This window comes from Falco rusticolus, chromosome 2 (assembly GCF_015220075.1).
Source record: "Falco rusticolus isolate bFalRus1 chromosome 2, bFalRus1.pri, whole genome shotgun sequence".
Taxonomy (NCBI): domain Eukaryota; kingdom Metazoa; phylum Chordata; class Aves; order Falconiformes; family Falconidae; genus Falco; species Falco rusticolus.
The window spans coordinates 44,493,265-44,514,567 of record NC_051188.1 but is presented as its reverse complement, the minus strand read 5'-3'; the positions used below and the strand labels follow the sequence as shown (position 1 = coordinate 44,514,567).

Genomic DNA, 21,303 nt, shown 5'->3' with positions numbered 1-21,303 from the left:
CCCCTCCCCTCCCCCCGCCCGGCTGCCGGTGGGGGCGGGGACGCGCCGCATGCCAGCGACGCCACCGGCGCCCGCCGCGGCCGGAGCAGGGGCCGGGAGCTGGGGAGGGGGACACCGGTCCGGACCGGGCCCTTTGTCTGAGCGGCCGGCGGGGCTGTCGCGGCGGCGACCCCACCGTGAGGCGAGGCGGCGCCGGGAGCCTCCACCCCCGGCCCACCCTGCCCCCGGCTCATCATGTGACGCGGGTAAGTCGGCGGCGAGCGCCGCGGTTCCCCGGGCTGCCCCCATTCATTTCCCGGGGACGGCGGCGAGCCCGGCCGCCGGTGCCCTGTGCGAGCGAGCGTGCGGCGGTGCCCGGGCAGCGCGGGGCGGGCGGACGGGCAGCAGGGAGCGGGGACCCTGTGTCAGGGGAAGGAAACAGTTCCTCCTGCTCTCCGCTGCTGCTCAGGTCTGTGCCGATTCCCTTTCTTACCAGGATAAACGGCTAACGTCTGTGGGTTTGGCGGCTGCTGTCCCAGTCAGCTATTAAAAAAAAAATAAATCGCTCCTTATGCTGAAGTTAAATAATCCTAAAGCAAAGCGGGGGCAGGGCGCCCTCCCCTTCCCCCAGCGACGCCGGAGCGGGCTCCGCCGCCGGGGCGAGCCGGGGGTTAACGGCGGTGCCCTCCCTCCCTCCCGCCCTCCCGGTGCCCCGGCGGCAGCGATGCCGGGGGGGGGCTCTGTGTCTGCTGGGTGCTGGGGGCCGCCCCCGCCGCCGGCTCGAACTTTTCCCTCAACTTTCCCGCTGAAGCTGTGGGGTGGTGAAAAAAGCGGGGGAAAAAATAAAAAGCGCTAAGGGAGGAGTGATGGGCTGGAGCGCCCGGCCCTTTGTGCTGCCGTCCCCGGGCGGGGGTGCGGGCGGCCGCCGTGCCCCGGCGCCGGTGGGGGGTGGGGAAAAAATAATATATAAAATAAATACTAAAAAAAATATTTTTGAAAGTATTAAAAAAAGAAAAAAGGGCGTGTAACGCTGTACGGGGGAAAAAAACCCGGAGTGTAACGCTGTAGGAGGGGGAGAATAAAAATCGGAGTGTAACGCTATATTACCTTCTACAAAGATAATTATCTTCTATAAAATAAATCCTTGCTCTTTCAGAAGTCGGCTGGCGTTGCCTGGGGAGCAAACCGCTGGTATTTGCGTTAAAAGCGTGTGCCCGGAGGCCGCGGGCGATGCGTGCCCCATGGCATCCCCCCGCGAAGCCCACCGGAGCCTTCTGCTGCTGGTGCGCCAGGGAGGCGCACGGGGAGGAAATCTGGGCTCCTGCCCGCCTCCCCCAAAATCCCTCACCACAGGGTTTTGGGGGAGGCGGATGGGAGCAACCAGATGGGTTATTTAGGAGCAACCAGATGGGTTATTTTGTATTCTGCCCCCCCCCGGTTTGCAGCGATGTGATGCTCCGCTCCAGACAGTGGGGTTTTTTTCTGGATCTTGGCGTGGTGTTCCCTCCTGCAAACGGGCTTCTGTGGAGAATAGGATGGTTTACGCGCTTAAGGAGCAGGTACGAGCAGTTTGATAGGAGGCACCAAAGAGAAGTTCACTTGCATCGGGTTTTATATCAAGCTTGTGAAATCCTGCTAGCTTTTGGCACTCTCCCTCCCCTTGAATAAGTAAGTAAACCAATTCATTTTTTTTCAATTTATCTGTCAGGAAATAAATGGTATCCTTCTCCCCTCATTTGTTTGGGTTTTTTTTGCTTTCCCCTTTTTGTCTTGCACGGCAGGTACATATTCGCTGCAACTTTGTGAGGCTGCTTTATATAGCGCTGGCATATGGGCTCCATTTTCTGCTTTCTGGTTGGTCTACAACTCTGAAATGTACAGGAACAGCAAAGTGGTCTTAGCGTGGGATTAGTAACTGTGCCGAATAGGTCACAGATGGGGCGATAGGAGCATTTTATTAATGACGTAATGCTGCATAAACCGAGTCTGCTTTTTTTTTTAAATGTATTTGTGCTGGGGGAGGGGGAATATCTTTCAAGCGGGACGTAATCAACTTGAAACCGTTGCCTGCAAGCTTGCATGTCACCTATCGACACAAACCGACCACAGATAGTGAAGGAAACGTTGCATGTGGATTTTTTTTTTTTTTTTAATGCTTTTTATTTTTTTCCCCTCCCTGTGCCGCTTGAGGCTTTGGCAGCCGGTCGGAGCTGCCACCGCTATGCTGCCGGCAGGTGCCCAGGCTGGAGCCTGGTGGGATGACATCACCCCCTTGGTGGCTGGGGAGCAGCACCCATGCGCACCCCTCCCCGGGCCAGCACACCTACCCGCTTGCCCCTGCTGCATCCGGAACAACAGTGGTGGTATTTTCCTTCTTTTTTTTTTTTTTTTTTTCTCTCTCTCTCTTTTTTTTTTTTTTTTTTTTTCTTTCCCCTTTTATTATTTTTCTCCCTCCTTTCTTTTCTTGTGTCTGGTACCTGGAACTCGGGGGGGGTGGGGGGTGTGTGGTGGTGTCGGGGAGGGCAGTGTGGGAGCACCTTTCTTTAGGCAAATCTTGTCATTAGGATACCGGCAGCTTTACAAGGTGGCTTGCGCTCCCCCCTCCCCTCCCCCCCCCCCCCCCCCCCCCAAGTTCATGGAGGAGTCAGTAGCGTTTAAAGAAGGAGGGCTGTGAAAAAACATATTTTTTTTTCTTTTATCCCCCAGCTGTGGGAATAAAGAGGCTTTTTGAGGAGGAGGTATGCCATGGGGCGTTTGATGAGTGATTGCATGTATGCTGGAGGGGCTGGCTGGGAAGGAGTTTAGGATGTGGGAGATAGTTTGGTCTCTGCATCTGATAGTGAGGTAATACCAGACATGTAAGGAAGGGGGATGGGAAATGAGGTATTTCTAATTATTTTTTTTCCCCAGCAATACTTAATATTTCCAGGCCTTCCTGCGTTCTCTTGTAGAAAAATCTTTGCTGGAAGGGCCCCTGAGAACCCAAGAAGATTGTGTGTAACAACTTTTAAAAATAAACTTGAAGATTCCAGGACAGGCTAATAGCAGAGTTCTTTGCCAGCTGTTTCTGTTGGGATGGGCCAGACCTGAACATGCGTGAGCAGAGTTTTACTTCGGCCAAGGGGAGGCTGAAATGCAGTGGGGTAAACCAGCTGCTCTTCCCCCAGGAGGTGGTGGACTGGGGTCAGTGAAGGGCTTGGGCTGCAGAGCCCCATGATAGCAACTGTCTTTCTCTTCACCCAAACCAAGGTGGTGTGTGACAGTACCCACCATATCCAAATAGAAATACAGGCCATGTTTTTGAGGGAAATGGCCAGTGCCTCTCCCAGGTGCTTGGGGAGCTCTCTGCTGCGCTGTGGGATTGCCAAAGCTCTGTGATTCGGTGCAGGTTTCAGCTCTAGAAAAGTGTTCTATTGTTTAATTTTTGGGTGGTTCAAAGGGAAGGCGTGTGCCTTTTCTTATTGCTGGGTGGACGATATCCGCTTATGCTAGCCTTCTCAAAACTGTAGCCTCTGTGCTTCAGGCTGCTGGATCACCTTTGTGAGCCTTGTGCACCCATTGGCGCCACGTTTCAGGTTGGTCAGCCTCCTTGCTCGTTCCTTCAGTCAGTGTCATTTGCATTGTGTAACAGGTGGGTTTTGACCAAGTCTTTAAATCAAGTAAACTATCAGACACTGAATGAGGTGTTTGTATATTAATAAAGCTAGTGAAATATTTTTATTGAAGTGTTTTGCTTGTGGCTTTTAAGTATTGTGGCTTCATTTATTTTGTTGGAGCATGACTGTGGTGTGCCTTTCCTTGACGTAACTACAAAATGAAACAAAAAAATTAATTCATTGAAATGGAAATTTCATTTTTAGAAAAGCTGAAATGGATGCAGCACTGAGACTTTGACCTTCTCAGCTCTTGACTAGTGGTTGTTTACTACAGCTGCAGCTGTGCGTCTTTGAAAGAGGAGGAGCTGCAAACACAAGCATGCTCACTTTCCCAGGCTAAGAGGGAAACATACAATGAGTATGCTGTTTCAAAGTGAGATGTAAAGAAAAGTATTGAGCAGTCAGGCTGTGGCTGTTCTTTTCTTTCTGTGCAAGGTGTGCTGTATCTGTAAGACAGATTTTGAGTTTTGGAAGTGCAAACATGAAAGCATGAAATGACTACGCTCCCTGTGCAGTGAAAAAGACATTAATTTTTTAAAAATTAAATACATGCTTATGCTAGAAAAGAGAAATACTTTTGCACTGTAGTACTAAGGACACTTTGAACATTGTTCATCAGTGGAAAAAGCTCCATGTAACCTTACCCTGTGTTCAACAACTGAACTTTAGACAGTCCTCTTGCTTTTACTGAATGAATGATATTTTTTTTTTGAAGTTGGTACTAAATACAAAAAAACCCCAACCAAGTGTTACATTTGAGGATTCAGTGTCAAAATGATTGTATTAGTTTATAGCTAGGCATAGAGCTAGGTTGACAGACTTGACTAGAGCGTTGACTATGGCACTGTTGCAAAGAACCAATGTGAGAATAGTTGTGCACTAGTTTGGTTTATTGGTGTATATTTTCAGAAAGCAAAAATTGGTGTTGGCATTTGGAAGCTCTTTCCGTGCAGAAGGTCTGCTTAGACTTGGTGCCCTAAAATCCGTGAGCTTTCCTGTGTTTTTATAAAGTTTGGTGTGACTGGTATGTTTGAAGTTTATTCTGAGTGTATGCACTCGTGTTTGTTCCCAAGCAGTAACTACAATACAAAAGTGGTAGAGTATTCTTTAATTAGTTTTATTTACCTTTTGCTGTCAGAGAATTCTTAAAATAATATGGAGAGACAGAAGGGAGAAAAAAAAATAATGTGGCATTGCCAAAAAGTCATTATGTCTACACTGTATGTAACACTGAGCTTGTGTGGACTCTCAAGTATTCTTATGGTATTAATCAGAAAATGTGGTCTAGACTTTGGTCTAAACCAAAATCAAATTATAATATACAAATATTTTATGCATTTATGTCTACAGTAGAGTGATGTGTTTTGATTTGGAGAAGACAACTTTAAATTATGGTGTGCCTTGGTCCTATAACTATTTCTGTCATTTCCTGCATTTTTGGGAAGGGATGGTAGCATGAGCCATCCCAGTGTTTCTCAACTGAAATGTATGTTAAAACTTGGGAGTCAATATATGAAGTCACATGAAATATATTCAGGGACTGTATGCTTCATACTGACAACGTTTCTTCATGTATTCCACATCTGTGCACATCAGCTCTTGTGTCAGTGCTGCTCCTTAAGCTGCAGGTACGAGGGTAGGACTTGTCTAGGTGTTGGCTTGCTGATTATTCCTTTTTTTTTTTTCCCCCCTCTTTTAGAATATTTTTCAAGTTCAGTGAAATCACAAAGATGAAAAAGCTAAGGCATATCAGAACTAAAATTGTGTGTGTGAGGGTCAAGGGAGATCCCGTGATTAAAGACTATTAAAAGTATATGCTCAGTCATACTGAATAAAGTTTGCCAAGACCATTGCACAGTGGCATATCCTACCCTCTGAATGCAGTCCAAGCAATGTCTGTATTTTATTTTTTTTAATCTCCTGGTTTGTTTATTTGTTGATAGAGTATTCCCCCCTCCCCTTGAAACAAATGCCCTCATGTGCAATGATGTTTATCCTCTTGCGGCTTGCTGGTAGCACTGATGTTGGCAGGCCTTGGAGCTGCAGTGCAGACCAGCACCACTTGAGTTAAGGAATGTCTGGTTAGCAGTAGCAAGCTTTTGTCCTCTCTGTGAACCAGCCTCCAGGACCGGAATGAAATGCGCTCTTTGCTAATGGCTGGCACAGTATTTGCTACATAGCAGAGTAATGATGGGACTCAAAAATCCTGAGCTTTGTTCCTGGCTGTGGGGTGAGCGTGTTCTCGTTGTTTAAACGTGGAACAATCAAATGCGTGACCTTGGACATCAGTGCTGCAAAGGGGATAATTAATCAGATGATGTATCATGTCAGGAGACCTGAGTTCTGGTCTCAGTTTTGTCAGATGTCACCTAGAACAACCACTTTGTTACCCTCTGTGTAAGGTGGTAAGCAGTGACCCTAATTCCTAATTAGTGTGGGGTGTTGTCTAGTGGTCGGAGCTGCAAAGACTACAAGGTTGTGCATACTAATGCTGATCCTCCTGCTGACTATATCGAAATGGTTTCTCTTTCTCTGCCTTGGCCAAGAAGGGCTTTGCTGGTAGTGGTGTTGCATCTCTTTTTCAGGAGCCTTACAGGTCCCTGATGGCAATGCGGGAAGCACAGTGTGATGCGGGCTGGACAGGTCGGTGCAGGGGATGTGAAGAGAGCTCAGGCCAGCTGGAAAGAAGTTCAGGTCCGTTAGCAGAGTTGGAGGTGCTACCAGCGAGCTCTGGAAACTCTCCTGAGCATGGGTGAACTGTTATTCTCAGGTATTTTCTTCAAGTCTTGCCAGACTGGCATTGACATGGGTAAAGGCAAATATCTAACCCCAGAAGTTTCTGTCTTTTCTGTGGATCCCTGGGGAAGAACCTTTCCAAACAAAATGTTCTGAATTATGTTTTACTTTTTTGTCTGCTACTAAAATTGTCAGAAGTGACCGGTGTGGTCTCCAAAACTTTGAAATCAGATTTTGCAGAAGCGGTCGCTGAGAATTTCAGCTGAAATGATTGAAGTTTGTGAAATGGAATGATGCAATATTAGAAATTTGTAACATGAATTTTAAAGAGTAACTGTGACTGTTGTCTTGATGTGTCCTGATATCAGAATGATATGGAAATACTCTTTTTTTTTTTTTCTTCTTTTTTTTTTTTAATCTGTCTTTATTTTGAGTGTGAAGTACTGGCCTAAAACAGTTTTTAGTTATTCTTCAAGTATGGATTGGCAGTGCTCTACAAGAGCATGTAAAGAGCTGTGATTGATGACACTTTAAAATCTCTTTAAGTGTTGGACAGTAGTTGGATCTCTTCCAGTTTCTTTTTCAGCAAATCTTTCAGTTGCAAAAAATGAGGGAAATGAAGTTTTCCATTAAAAAAAAAATACAACACAAAAACCAACAAACCAAAACTAAAAAACCACAAAGGTGGGGAAAAACATTCCTTTCCAGTTTCTATAGATCTGTAACAGTTACAAGACGACTTAATTATTCACAGGTTCCATCTAACCAAGGAAATCTTCTGTATAGACAGTGCCCTGCAGAATTTTGTAAGAAAAAAAATCAACTGCGTGTGTTATTTTTCCCCTTCTGAAAGGGAAAGGGAAAGCATGCAAACTCAGTCTAGCTAGCAGGCAGATTTGGTGGCTGCTATCTCAAAAAGTGTTACCATTTTCACTTTTACTTTCCAGATCTATATTCAGCTAAATCAATGTTTTGCTAAAATGTCTTTGATATTTGTCTAAAGAGTATGTATTGATTAATATGGACCTTCTGTCTTGAGAGGGTGATAGGTTTGTAATTTTTGGTTGTGGCTATTGGGATAAAGTTTACAATAGTCACATCAAACAACTAAATATAAACATAGCGGAAATTGAAAAATATAATGAGATTCAGTACTTTTTTTTTTTCTTTTTTTTTTTCTTTTTTTTTTTTCCCCTTCTTCTTTACATCCCTGCTAGTATCCAAGATAGATTTATTTTGTGCTTACTGGAGATGTGCTCTCCTTTAGATTTCCCATATTGCTGGATTTAGGAAGACAATATTTCTTCTTCATTGCAATGCTAAAGAAGCATGTGGGCTGGGTGGGGATGGGAGGCTTGAGTCTATGCATAGCAATCACAGACACTTGCTTAAGTCAGTTCTGGTGGATAGCTTGAATAAAGTCCATTCCTTTCCCCAGAAAAGGAGCCTGGCTCATCCTTGCCTCAGAGGCGTGTACTAAAATCACGACACCAGAATCATTCTTGTGGTCAAAAGACCATCAGAAAAACTCTCTGTTGGCTGACAGTAGAGGAAATCTCAGATATTTAGCTCGTATGTAGATGCGTGCACTGTACTTGTTTAAAGATAGGTGAGAGGTGACCTGCTGTGCTGAAATCCTGGGAGAAGCATTCCTGGCCCTGCAGGATTTGGTGATGATGATGAGGGAATAGCAGTTTCTGTGGGCTTTTCTCGTGGCTTTCGTTACTTGGTGTTTAACCCTGTGTGTTGTGAGAGCATGCACCCCTAGCTAGGCTGTGTTTTCCTACAGTAGGGACAGCAATAGGAGCTTAGCGGTTTGGTACCCAAGTCCTTCTGTGGGCATAGCCTGAAGTCCATCAGCAGAAATAAAAAATACTTGTACCTGCAGATCCTTCCCATTAAATATTATTGAAGTTCCATGCATGCATGGCTTTCATTAACGCGTCTTTTTCCTTGCCTTAAAAAAAAAAAAAAAAAAAGAAAGAAAGAAAAGAAAGAAAAAGAGGACTTAAAGGAAAAGGAGAAGGTTTCTTCTTGTGATGAATTCTGACTGCAGTGGATGTTGCACGGTCCCATCCCTGTGCGTTTAGCTATTGTGCTGCCTTATGCCTCTTGCCAGCAGCGCTGCCCTGCCTCTTTTTGGGTGAGGAGTGCTGTTCTCAGACATCCTCTTGCTTTTGCAGTAACCCTCCTGCTAATGACCTGAATGGAGAGTGGCTTGTCATTAAAAAGCTTCTTTATTCGTTGTTTCCATGCACATTTTATGGATCCTAGATTATTCTAAAGCTGCCTTCATTTTTACGAAAAGTGTAGCAACTTCAACTACTCTTCCCCTTCCTGCACCTGTTTTTTCTTGAAAACGTTTCTTCTTGTACTGTTGTGCTTTTCAACCCATCCAACTGAAGAAGCCAGTGGCCTTTACACAATGTTAAAACTAATTCAGTAAACCCAAGGATTTTTATCTATGTCAAAGAATCTGTAAAAGTAATTTTTATAGGAGGGAGCAGAAATCAGACACATGCTACAGCAATCATTTGATACGATCTAAACCAGTAATTCCTGTCAGCGTTTGTCAGACATTATAGTGTTTGCAGTTTAAAAGTTGCATGACTAGACCACAGCTTTTACGAAGCTTGAGGATTGGGAACCATGTCAAGTACGGGAATTGTGTCCTAAAAGCATCTTGACAGTGCTGCAAGTGCCGTAGAAGATGCGAAGCCACAAAGCCGCATTTAACCAACATGTAAGCTGCAAAGACTTTTTAGGATTTCTGCCTGGTTGAACAAATTTGAATTTAGCCACAAATGCTGAATTCAGTTTGTTCTCACGGTTTGTAATATGAACCCTGTATTTGGGAGACCTGTCTAGTACGAGGCTTCCAGAGTGAAACGGGGCTCTTAGTTCAGTGGTTTAGGAGTACCTCTGGGCTGTTCTGCTTTAAAACTGTCATCCTTGCTCTTGGGGCTGATGCAGGCTTTGATAGCTCTCTGTACAGCCATCTTCTGCCTAAACATGAAGTCCCGTGTTGAGAGGGGGATTTAATTCCCTGTGTTGTAGGCTAAAGAACATGTTAGGTACCCCCCATAGAGCAGCGTGTAAAATACAGTTTAAGTCTTCAATGACTTAGTGAAAAGGCTTTGAAAAGTGTGCATTTGAGGTCTTAATTGAAGATTGAAGCTGCATTTCAAGTTCAGTGCCACCACGAAGTATGTTTTCAGATGATGGCTGGTTCTTTAGTTGGTTGTGGCATTTAAGTGGGTAGCAGAAGGAACATCGTGTAAAGTCAAATGAAGTTATACTCAGTGGGGGCAGGACCTGGTGAAGTGAGAAGAAATAAAGAACTCAGCATGGGGTCAAATTGTAGATTCATTGATGTGAAGATCAGAAAAGACCATTATGGTCATTAATTCAGTTTAAATAATGCCATCAATAGAGTATCACCTTGGCCTGCGTGAAGCATGCATGGTCTCCTAGAGCTAGAACATTTTGTAAATATACAGTTGTAATGTGAAAAACCTTCATATGATGGGGAATCAACTGTTGTCTTTGGTAAGCTGTTCCAGTGGTTATAATTACACTTATCTCTGTGTTATTTGTACCCTGAATTTATCCATATATTTGGCTTTCAGCCACTTAACCTTGTTATACCTCTGTCTCTTAAGTGAGTGGTCTACCAGTCACCTATCAATTCCTTCTCTGTCTTCATTTTCAGAGTTTGTATAATTGAACAGTGTTTTAATTTGTGGCTGTTGGAAGAGGGTGAATTGATTTAAATCAATTTGACTTTAAAGTGGCGGGCAGGGAAACTTGATTTAAACAATCAGTTTAAATCTTGGTTGGTTTCTGCAGTTCTTACTGATTTTTCTGTTCCCAGTGATGTCAGTCGGGTAAGTGACATTTAGTTACTGATAGCAGCAGACAAAATAGTCATTGTACAGGGTATATTCAGATTTTTAACCAAGAGAATGCATTGTATGCATACCTATATATAAGAAGCTTGTGGAGTTAATGATAATTTCCTGAGTTTTAATTTTTGCATGTTTAATATTGCAATATGACTTATTTACTAGATGGTTTTATTTGATATTGACTTTGTCAGCTATACTTAGATAGAAATTGGAACCCATATAAACCGTAGAAAATATTTAAATTATATTTATTAATGTTTTGATTTATTTTTAATGTGCTGCGTTACTTTAAAAATCATTAAAAGGTATTTGTGTTTAAAACAAACTTTTATATAAAATAAAGGAAAAATAACACTTGATTATTAATAGAAACTCATATTTTCAGTTTAAAATATCCTTGAGAATTTTAGAGATCACCCTTCAACACATTGTTTATATAAAAAAATTGGAAGAGAAAACCACATTTACCTAGTTTCTTTTGTTCCTGGTAGATTTTTCAACTTCTGAATGAGCTAGTTATTGGTCTGTTATTGGTGGTTGAATAAGTTGTGAGAAACAGAATTTTCTATTATGCACTTATTTATTAGTTTACTACATTTCAGTTTTGTTTAATCTGATTTTTATCAGTTAATAGTTTCAAAGAAAATTCCAACAGCAAATGAGTACTGATTGAACCTTGGTGAAAGAAGGCATATAAATTGGTTCCATAATTTCAAATGTAATTTTGAATGATTTAAATAAGAGTCAGCTTTTTCCTTTAGTACACATAATAATATTACAGAATAAAAGCCGTTTCTTTACCAGACAGGTTTTGGAGCACTGTTGGAGTGGTACCTGCTGAGCAGAATTGCCGAGGCTTAATGTTTGGCGTGCTTACCTTGTGCTGCACTTCTCAGACCTTTCTGTCTCTTGGCTTGTTCATGTTTTTTCTTTCTATGTTTTTCTGGGCTAATTTCAAATTTAATAATGCTGTTACTTGCTACTCCATTTATTTATTTTTTTTTTTTTTACCCCCTGTAACTGCTGCTCATTAATCCATACTAGTCTTAAAAGAGCAAGAGTACCAGGTAATTCTGCTGAGCTGTGCTCAGCTTGGAAGTTGTGCTATTTCACAGTGATCTTATCATTGAAGCCGTACTGGTACTTGAACAAACTGGAGCTCTTCCCCGCAATTATTTCATCCTTTTTGGAGGCTGCCTTTCCATGCTTAATGTAGTGCTCTGTTTCATCAGTCTTGTCAAGGAGATATGATTATGTAAATAAAGCTTAATTTCTACATATTCTGACTTTAAAACTGTAATCAAAGGTACCTGTATTTTATAAGGAAACCAAACTAAAGATGGGCCTTTATCCTTTTTTTTTTTCTTTGCCTTGTCCCTGATGTCTCAAAACAGCACTAAAGGCCAAAGCAATAATTATTTTCTTTTGCCAGCTTTTTCATTGTATAGTTTTGTTCAGCATTATAGCTCCATTTCTACTTGTATTTCTTATGGTGCCAGGCAAAATGATGTAGAATGCAGAGTTACAAAAGAATAGTACAGTTGGAAATGTAATTGCCTTCCTCCTCCTCAGAGAAGGAAAAGTAAGTTTGTTGGCTGTGTCACTCTTTTTTGCAAGTTGACGTGACTAGTCCAGATCCTGTGAGAAGGATCAGGGCTGGGAACAAGGGCCATTGTGCAGAGTAGCCCTGTGTAGGAAGTCAGAAGAGTGAAAAGCAGTAGTCAGAAGAGAGGTTTTATTAATGCTTCAGGCTGCACAAGAGGAAAGTGAGCCAGGTAAAGAGCACTAGAAATACATCCAGGCATGATGGAGAGTCTCGGCCAAAAGAATTTCCTTATGCTCTTGAGAGAAGTCCACACAGGGATTTACTTACCTGTGTTTCAAAAAAATGGAAAGTGAAATATATTGTAAATCTAATTTTAGACCCATCTCATACAACAGTGCTGCAAAACTAATTGGTCTGTGGGGAAATGTGACCTTTCTAAAATCCAGTTGACCTCCAGTCAATTGCTACAGTCCAAGCATTTGTTCCAGTTGCTCCTCCTGACAAACTCTTCTCCAGTGCTGCTGCAATGTCTTGGTTTAGGCTTTCAGTGGAGTACTTGAAGTAGGCTTGTGCTTTCCTTGGTTGGCCTTGCTACTATTCATGGGTTTTATGTTCTTCAGGAACCACCAGTTTATTAAGATGTAGCCCCTTACAGGCCGCCAGTGGTGTCTAAGGCTCATGCATGGCTTTCCACAGAGCTTTTGAACTTTGTCTTTGGAATACTGCTCTTTGCAGGGCAAAGCAGAAATGTGAGCCTGAAGTGTTTGCAGTCATTCATTAACTTAAAATCCTTTCTCTGTAAAGGCTAATGATGATTTCATTTTTTACTAAAGTGGAATTTTTAGGTGTTCTTTCTTGATCTTCGTCAGTAATGTTGCTCTTCTTTTCTCCATGCATTGTCTATTAGCCTTTTAATCTTTTTTTTTGCTTTCAAGTTTTTTTTTTAATGCAGAATTAGTTTCCATTGCACATAGTTCTAAATGTAAAAAGCAGCCATGCCTTAATTTATATTTTCATGTTATAGATTACATAGCCTGTTACAGGTCCCTGGAGTGCTGAATTTCTGCTGAAGATTTATTGCAGCGGTTCCTGAAAACACTGTGGTGAAGCAGTAACCCCTTGGTTTCTGGGTCGGTGCAGTAGACAGCTGGAGCTGCACGTGGTGTCCTGGTGCTGCTGTCTTATCTCGCGTTTGGGAAAACTTGGGGTACCTCACCTCACAAGTTATCATGTGGAAAGTGGTTCTCCATTTCTTCTCCATTCAGGTGGGGTTGTCAGGTGCCTTTTGTGTCCCAGTTCCAGAAGAGCAGGACACCTGAGGTTTGAGGTGACCATGATTTCGCTTGCAGTCTAGCAGGAGGGTCCCTTGGGCCTTTTCCTGTCTTTGTGCTGTGAGTGAGGGCTGCCTTTGGTACATGTCCTTGTGTTTGTTCTGGCCCCAGGATATTGGGAGAGTATTTCTTCCCTTTCCCATCTATTTCCCAGTTGTGCTGTTGGGCTCAGTGTGAGTCGCTGTTCTCTGGGGCGAAGGCAGGTTTCAGGGGAGAGAAACTACTAAATTAAGGGGTGGAGGGAGGACACAAACAGTCCAAAAAAAAAGTAAACGTGTGTGTATTTCATTAGTAAATGGTGCCAAAAAGAAAGCCTGTTGTTGCTCAGCAGTGACTTAAGATCTTTTGAAAACTATTTGGTGCTGAACCTGCTTTCCATGCAACATGGATTTACCTTATTGTAGCACTAGTTATTACCCACTGAAGATCTTGTCCATTACTAGTATCTCAATTATCTGCTCTGGAATGCATTTTCTTATACTGCAGATAACTCTGAGACACCTTGTAAGACAGAAATTGTTTTTCACTGCTCGCCATGGAAGTTTGTGTAGCTAACGTGATACCTGGTACATTGTGTAAAGTGATTCTGCTGTAATGGGTTCATTTTTGTGTGGTTTGAACAAGCCTCTGCTGTAATATCAAAAAGAGTCCCCTGGCTGCTCCTTCTAGGCTTGATGAGTAGCTGCAGGTTTATCTTGTGTGTTGGTCTTGAATGTGAGTCTTTGTAGGATCTGTGCTGGATGCAATAAACTTTGTTAGAGCCAAAGTCCATGGATTTGGCTTGATGCCTGTTAGATCAGGAGGAGGTTGAGGTGTTTTCCTGAAGGGCTGATGTGTCTCCTGTTACCGTAAGCCACCAAAGAGCACCTGTGTCTTACCCAGTGTTGAGTTTCTCTGAGTAAACAAAACGCAACATCCTGAGGAACTTTGGATATGTGTTTTGTGTATTAAACAATTATCGAGGGCATCTTGTAGGTAGATGTGAGCAGATATGAGTGAGATGTGTATTTTTCTAGTGTGGATACTTCTGGTAAAAATTCAGTCTTCGATTTTTCAGCAGGGATGTTTGGACACATAATGCTTTTAAGTATGTAGTTTAAAAGCATGTTAGCTAGCTTTTTGAAACAAGTCTTGCAGAACTTCTAACAAACAGGAAAATAGATTTCTTTGTTGCTTTGATCTGTCTTCAGTGTGTAAGAGCACAAAAACGTTGTTACAGGCATGTTGTTTTAAAGTTTTAAGTCTTCACATTTATCAAAGTGGAATTCATAGATTTGTTATTTCTACTTAATGTCAGGCTTTACATTTTCCTCGTCTCTTCTAAAGACAGAGGTATTATGTCATTGCTGCTTCGCTGGTAATCTTGTTTCTTTCCAAAGATCCCATTGACAAAATTACTTTGAGTATATTTTGTGCTTCTTGCCATTTATTTTATGTCTGTGGGATGCAGTAAGCTAGTCATGCCTTAAATTGATTTAAGTATCTGTGCAATAAGAAAAATAAAGAAGGGGGGGGAAAAAGAAGTAAGCTGCATCTGATTATCACATGCTACTCTATCCCTAGATTTAGTCTCTGTCTTTATTAACGTTTGAACTTTCCCATGAGATGCATAATGTATTTTTAGAGAGGGTGGTGAGATATGTTCAGGTGTCCATAGGTGGTGTACTGGCTGATAATTGGGAAGTCATCTAAGTGCCTTATTTATGCGTGTGCAAAATGAATGTAATGCTGTTTACCCTGGACACTTTTCAGATCTACTACTGGGAAAAATACGTAGAAAAGCTGAGTAATACAGGGTCTATTAGACGTGTGCTTCAGATGGTAAAGTCCACAGGGATTTCTGTAGATGCTTGCTATGTAGCTTCAGTTGCTTCTGCAGGCTAATGTTTTTTTTTGGAAGACATGAGGAAAAGTGTGATTTTTTCCTTTATCAGACCAAGAGTAACTTCTATGAGCCCTGTAGCCATGAAAAGTATATTGAAGGGAGACTGTTTGCAAGAGGTATTACCTACTTGGTTTCCTTGGAAACGTGAAACATGATTTACAAATATTGACTTGAGAAAGCTGCAGCTTAGAGGAAATCCTAAACTGTTGGTTCAGGCTTTTAAACTAGTATCTCTAAAGAGTTTAGGCCATATTGAAAGTCACTTCATGTCCATGAAATGATAATTCTGGGTTTCCATGTTTCTTGGTGTAATAGCTAATTCTGGGTGCTGAAGGACTGGAAAGAACCTGTGATAGTTTTACTGGGTAAGGAGTGCTGAACTGGGATACTTGGCTCCAGTTTCGCCTGTGTGAAACAACCCAACTCGTGCTGGAGTTAACAAATTAATGCTCCTAAAAATAAGGTTGTTAGTGCCTTACTCCCAACTGATGGACTGCAACCTGGAATGTTCTGTTTTTGATGCAGTTAGACACTGTAGATCATCATTCATGCCTTGTAAATGTTTCTAAACTCCACAGAGGGTGGTTTGAATGCTCTTTGTTATGTTTCTGCAAGAGACTGTGTGATAAACCTAAGTAATTACATTTACTGGATAACTTATTTTTATTGTATAGGAATTATCATATATGCTTATTTTTAAAGGCTGCTGATCATAATTTGGTCCTGCTGGGCTTGTTCAGATTTTCAAAACGAAAGCTTCTTTATTCCTGGAGCATAGTATTAGATTATCCTGAAGTTGGTGCTAGGTTTGTGCTGGGGGTGTGGAAAGGGGCATCCACGTGGGAGAAAAAGCATACAGCAGTGTTGCGTACATGTTATGAGTGCCGAGTTGTATACAGAGTGGATAGAGATTGCTTCTTTGTGCTCAATAGTGAGGGACAGGTCTTGGTTTAGTCAATCTAACTGAGGTGCTGCCGACTGTGGTTTTATTTGTGCTTCTCTTAGTGTCAGCGCTGACTTACGCAGTCCCTGTTGCCACCCATCTCCTGTGGTGCCTGTCCCTCTGGCACTCATACTGCTTTCACTATCAGTGGACTGGATTGGGTCAAGAAAGTGCCCCAACTTCTTGGGTTTTACTGATTTATTCTTAACTCGGGTTGTTTTCCCACTTTATCCCCGCAAACAGCTATGGCTGTGCAGGAGTGCACCAGGTGGTTGGCGGCCACCAGTGCTTCTGGCAGGAAAGCACCTCTAGTCATTCCCAGAGTTAGAAGTGTGACAGCTTTACATCCCCATTGTGTTTAATCCAGAGGAATGCCTCCAGAGCAGAGGTGAGATCTTGGATTTTCCTGGGGAAAAGCCCATCCCACGTGTGTTTGGCTGCAGTGCTAGTTGTTTCGTGACTGTGAGAAGATGGTGAGGCACAGTTTTTTAAGGAGCTATGATGTATTATAATGAACAAATGACGTACTTGGAAAGAACATGAGCATTGAAGCTTGTGCTTCTTTTTTAGACTTTGTGTGTCTCAAGCCATTGGATTTTTTCTCCAAAATGTATTACATGTTTTATGCAAAATATTATTACCTCTTACAAACTGTGCCTTGCTTGGTGATGACAAAGGTGTTTATGGTGAAGTGGTCCAAGGTAGCCTAAGGATGTGGCTATACTAATTAAGGCAGGATGAATCTAGGTCTGCCTACATCTGGGGCTGCAGGAGGATTTTTACACTGAAAGTAGGAGGTGGGATGCAGGCAGGTGGCTGCACAGGTGCTTATAGAGGTCAGGTCCTAAATGTCCAGAGGTGTTGGTAGTGTAGGCAAGTAAGGACCACTGAAACCTATAGGTCAGTGTGTCACAGATAAGACAGCTATATCTATGGGCTATATGTCTTGTGGGATATAACAGTTAGAGCAAATAGGTGACCACAGGAGCCCTCAGTGCATGGGCCAAGTGATGCTGCTTTTCTCATCAAGCCAGTTTAATTGAGAAAGGCTTTGTTAAATGCTTCTGTAAATAATGCTTAACATCCTTAAGGTTACAAGGATGTTTGTCCTCACGTGGGTGCTAAGGAGGAAGGATTCAACTGTATTGTTTTTCAGTGGCTGGTTCTAGCAGATGAAGGCAGCTTGCTCTTGATTTACCACCTGCAATGGCTGTGGATTACAATGGATTACAGTGGCAGAGGCTGTGAGATGTCAGGAAGATTAATGAATGGGAGGAGGGAATCAGAGAGATCTATGGAAAGAGAAAGTGCATATGTGGAAAAGGCATAGTGGAAAATGACAGTGATGCAGAATCGCATGGAGACTCCTGCTGTTGGCAACTTGTGTACAGAAGTGTTACGGTGAAGGAGAGGTCAGTAAATCAGAAAGAAAAAAAAAGGTTTGGTTAGTGTTTGCAGAAGGAAGGCTGAGAAGGGGAAGTGCTTGAAGTGCTTGTTGAGTCTTACAATGGGATGTTTTTTTGTTTGTTTGCTTGTTAATCAAAGCAGAAGGTAGAGCTCTATATGGCTGAAGGCAGAACAGCAGGTATACAGAGTCATTTGTTGAGGATCATGAACATGCATCAAAAAATGAGTATGGTGGTTTAGGATGCCAAACAGATACTAACAGAAAAGGAAAATAAGTATGACCTGTGGTTCTTTGGGTCACCAAGTAAACTACAGGGATTAACTGCGAAGTCAGTCAAGACAGGAACAAGGATTTGCAGCATAAGAGTTCTACTAAAATGATGATTGTTTTTATATGAAGACATTGTGCCAATGAAATTCAGTTTGTGTACTGCAAGACTGATTGTAAGATAAATGCCTCTAGATGAAAGCTGGAGAGAAGTCGCTACTCTCTCCTTAAACATAGAAGGAAGAAGGGATAACTGCAGTGAAGATGTATAAATAATTATCAGAAAATGAACAGATGGAAATCTATGAGATGACAGCATGATACTGGTTGTATTTGAAGAGTGAGGATTCTTGTGGATTCTTTCATTTAATAATAAAATTAATATCTTCTGAATAACACTCACTTTAAGTCATTAGAATAGTAGCCAACTAAATAAGGTATGCAGCCTCTAAGGCAGCAGTAGGGGAAAAAAGTATACCCTTAGACCTAATTGCTCTTTTCCATTTTTTTCTGATTTTCTAGGGTGACATCAGTAAATTGGTGGTTGGAAAAACTCAGTCCTGTAGAAACATCAGTTAAAACTATAAATGTTTGCTGTTTTTCTGGCAGAATATTGATACTATTTTCAGCTTTGAACTCCTCATTGTTTCTAGCAAGTGTAGGTAAATTTTAGAACTAGTTATGTGGTATTGATTTAGCTGTTGCTTGTTTAATACTGGAGGCTCAGAGCAGCTTTGTGGTGGCTCTAAAGTAGCTTCAACACAGCATCAGTGTAAGTCCTTGGATATGTTGGCTCTTAACCTATGTTTTATTGACTTCTGGCAGTAAGATGATGAAAGAAGCAAGAGATGACACTAGTCACAGAAAAAGAGAAATATCAATTCAAGTGGAAAGTAAACAGCTCACTCTTATTGGAAGGACACGGACCTGTTGGAGCAAATCCAGATGAGTGCCATGAAGATGATCAGAGGGCTGGAGCACCTCCTATGAAGACAGGCTGAGAGAGTTGGGGTTGCTCAGCCTGGAGAAGAGCAGGCTCCAGGGAGACCTTATAGCAGCCTGCCAGTACCTAAAGGGGCCCTACAGGAAAACTGGAGAGGGACTTTTCACAAGGGCATGTAGCAGTAGGACAAGGGGGAATGGTTTTAAGCTAAAAAAAGGTAGACTTAGATTATCTATTAGGAAGAAATTCTTTACTTGTGAGGGTGGTGAGACACTAGAACAGGCTGCCCAGAGAAGCTGTGGCTGCCCCATCCTGGCAGTGCTCAAGGCTGGGCTGGATGGGGCTCTGAGCAACCTGGTCTGGTGGAAGGTGTCCCTGCCCGTGGCAGGGAGGTTGGAACCAGGTGATCTTAAGGTCCCTGCCAACCCAAACCATGCCATGATTCTATAATTCTACTTACTTTCAGCCTGTAATGTGTGTGAATCTCTGACTGTCAGCTGGTTCTCTGACTGGGCATGAGAGCTACAAGGTGTTAAAGCTTTGAGAACAGAGCATTTGAATTTTCTGTAGTCTGATGTGATGAAAGAATGTGTGAGCTGTTTCTGCTAGAGGGAAGATGGAGAATTCTGTCTTCAGCTCCATGACAAGATATTCTTCATGTTGATGCTGAAGTCATCGTTGGAAGTGTTCAAGGTCAGGCTGGATGGGGCTTTTGAGCAAGCTGATCTAGTGAAAGATGTCCCACCATGGCAGGGAGGTTGGACTAGGTGGTCTTCAAAGGTTCCTTCCAACCCAGCCCCTTCTGTGATTCTAAATGAGAGAAGTTACTATGGAGGTAAGTTGGAGATGTCACCTTCTTTGAATCAGAATCGGTTCTTTTGTGTCTTCCAGCGTGTGTTTGTCACAAAGCTGTCATTGCCACAGGCTGCCTGGGGAGGTCAGAGCCAGTGGGCAAATGGCTTTCTCTGAGAGCTGATGGTGGAATTGGCAAGGCCCACAGAGTCCTCTTCACTGTCTTAAAGGAACTAATTATTCTGGACTTGTGTGTCAGATTTACTTGGCCTGGATTCAAATGTGCACCCTGAATGACTTGAAAATAAATTCACCAAACAGCAATATAACAGACTGGGCATATGTAAATGGCGACGTTACAGAAAGAATAGGAAATACTAAGTTTAATAGGGAAAGTTTCATGTGGCAAATGAAGTCTTGTACAAAAAGCCTGGTTTTAATGTAATCTTAAAAAAAATAGTTAAAAAGCTGAGATACTGGCTGGCAATCCTATTCAGTTAACAAACTGCAGAAGTATGCCTGTGCAAAGTGAGAAATTGTTTGCTCGGCCAGCTTTTCTGAACTGAAACATTAAAGGTGTTGTGAAATACTATAGAATGTACAGATGAGCATATTGTCAAGAAACTCCCTTTGCAACAGGTGATGGTTGCACATAGAATGCGGCTGATGTGGCCATATAAAAACGAGACTGAAGCTGGTTAAGAGCAGTTGGCCCCATTTCCAAGAAAGATGACTTCCCTGCATACATAAGAGCTTATACCAGACTCTAGGCTTGCTATAGGCAGTTTATACACTGCAGTTCACCTCACTTAGTCATAGGGACAGTCCCAAATTTAAGAATGTTGTGATTTGGGGGACAAGATTTAGGAATCTGGTCTTTATTGCATTATTGTAAATATTTCTCTTTGTGTGGTGGGGTGAGATGGAGGCGGGAATGGAGAGAAGGGAGGGGGAGCATCTGCTTCTTCCTAAACTAAAGTTGTTTGGTTTTTTTCTGAACTGAGTCAGCCATTGAACTGAAAGGAGGAAGAGTTAAGGAGAGAGCAAGTCCTTGGAAAGAGATGGACAAGCAAGAAAGGGGAGCTGCAGGAACCAATGGTGAACCAAAGGAGTGGCTTTTTGTGGGGGGCTAATGGGAGGTAGAGTGGGCCACGGTGTCTGGAGGCTTCCTAGTGAGTGAGAACTGGTTGGGTTCCCACTTGCCAACTGGTTATTCAGGAGAACAACGAATAATAACAGAGAAGATCCAAGGACAGCAAGGCTCAGGTGTATTCAGGTCATAACGGGATGAAGGAACAAAGTTGTGCTTCTTGGAAGAGTTAAACTGTTGCAGGCGCTGTGGTTGCAGTGACAGGGTACTGCCTGCCTTCTGTGCAGGGGGAATACTGAAAATACGCATCGGTGGGTTTCATAAGTCGCACCTGAAGAGCCTCTGCAGAGGTACACATGTGTTGCCTGGGTGTAAGAGCAGCTCTTTTCCCAGAGCTGTGCACCTGTGCAGCATCTGGCCCTTTTCTCCTGATTCTGTCTCCCTTCCTGTTTGGTAGCAGAAGTGGCTCTGTTCTTGGGGAAGTCTGGAGAGCACAGCTCGCTGAACCAGAGGTTCTTGGGTGCTGGAGTGGAGATGCCATACAAATAGACAAAAAATTGTGGCATGGGGGGAAAAAAAAAAAAGTGCATTAATCTTGTATTTGCTGGTGTAAACAGTGAAGTTTCTTAGTATTTACACAGTAGATAGAGGAGGATCTATTAAAGGAAATAAACCACTGCATGTCAAAATCTAAAACAGCCACTGAGGGATTTTTTGGAAACAACTGTACTTTAGAAAAGTGAAGTCCTTTAATTTGCAAGCAGCAGGGACATTGCGTAGCGGCGTTTCACTCTCGATACAAGTGGATACCCACTTCTG

General features: G+C 42.6%; 1 protein-coding gene and 1 long non-coding RNA gene across 8 annotated transcripts in view; one reads left to right on the top strand and one right to left on the bottom strand.

Annotated features, from left to right (window-relative positions):
- The window catches only part of LOC119143672, a 31,764-nt gene extending 30,346 nt beyond the window's left edge, over positions 1–1,418 (bottom strand). The window contains exons 1-2 of one of the 2 annotated variants that reach the window (XR_005102763.1): positions 1,087–1,418; positions 473–522 (exon numbers count right to left, since the gene is read on the bottom strand). This is a non-coding gene — a long non-coding RNA (uncharacterized LOC119143672). Of the gene's footprint in view, positions 1–472; positions 859–1,086 lie in introns of those variants that run through there. The other variant, XR_005102762.1, reaches the window with a different exon arrangement.
- Positions 17–21,303, top strand: part of KLF12 (Kruppel like factor 12) — a 251,878-nt gene continuing 230,591 nt past the window's right edge. For 2 of the 6 annotated variants that reach the window (XM_037378167.1, XM_037378161.1), the window contains exon 1: positions 17–245. The gene's annotated coding sequence lies outside the window, so the exon portion shown is untranslated. Of the gene's footprint in view, positions 246–425; positions 449–1,424; positions 1,648–1,698; positions 2,343–21,303 lie in introns of those variants that run through there. The other 4 variants (XM_037378163.1, XM_037378162.1, XM_037378164.1 and 1 more) reach the window with 4 other exon arrangements.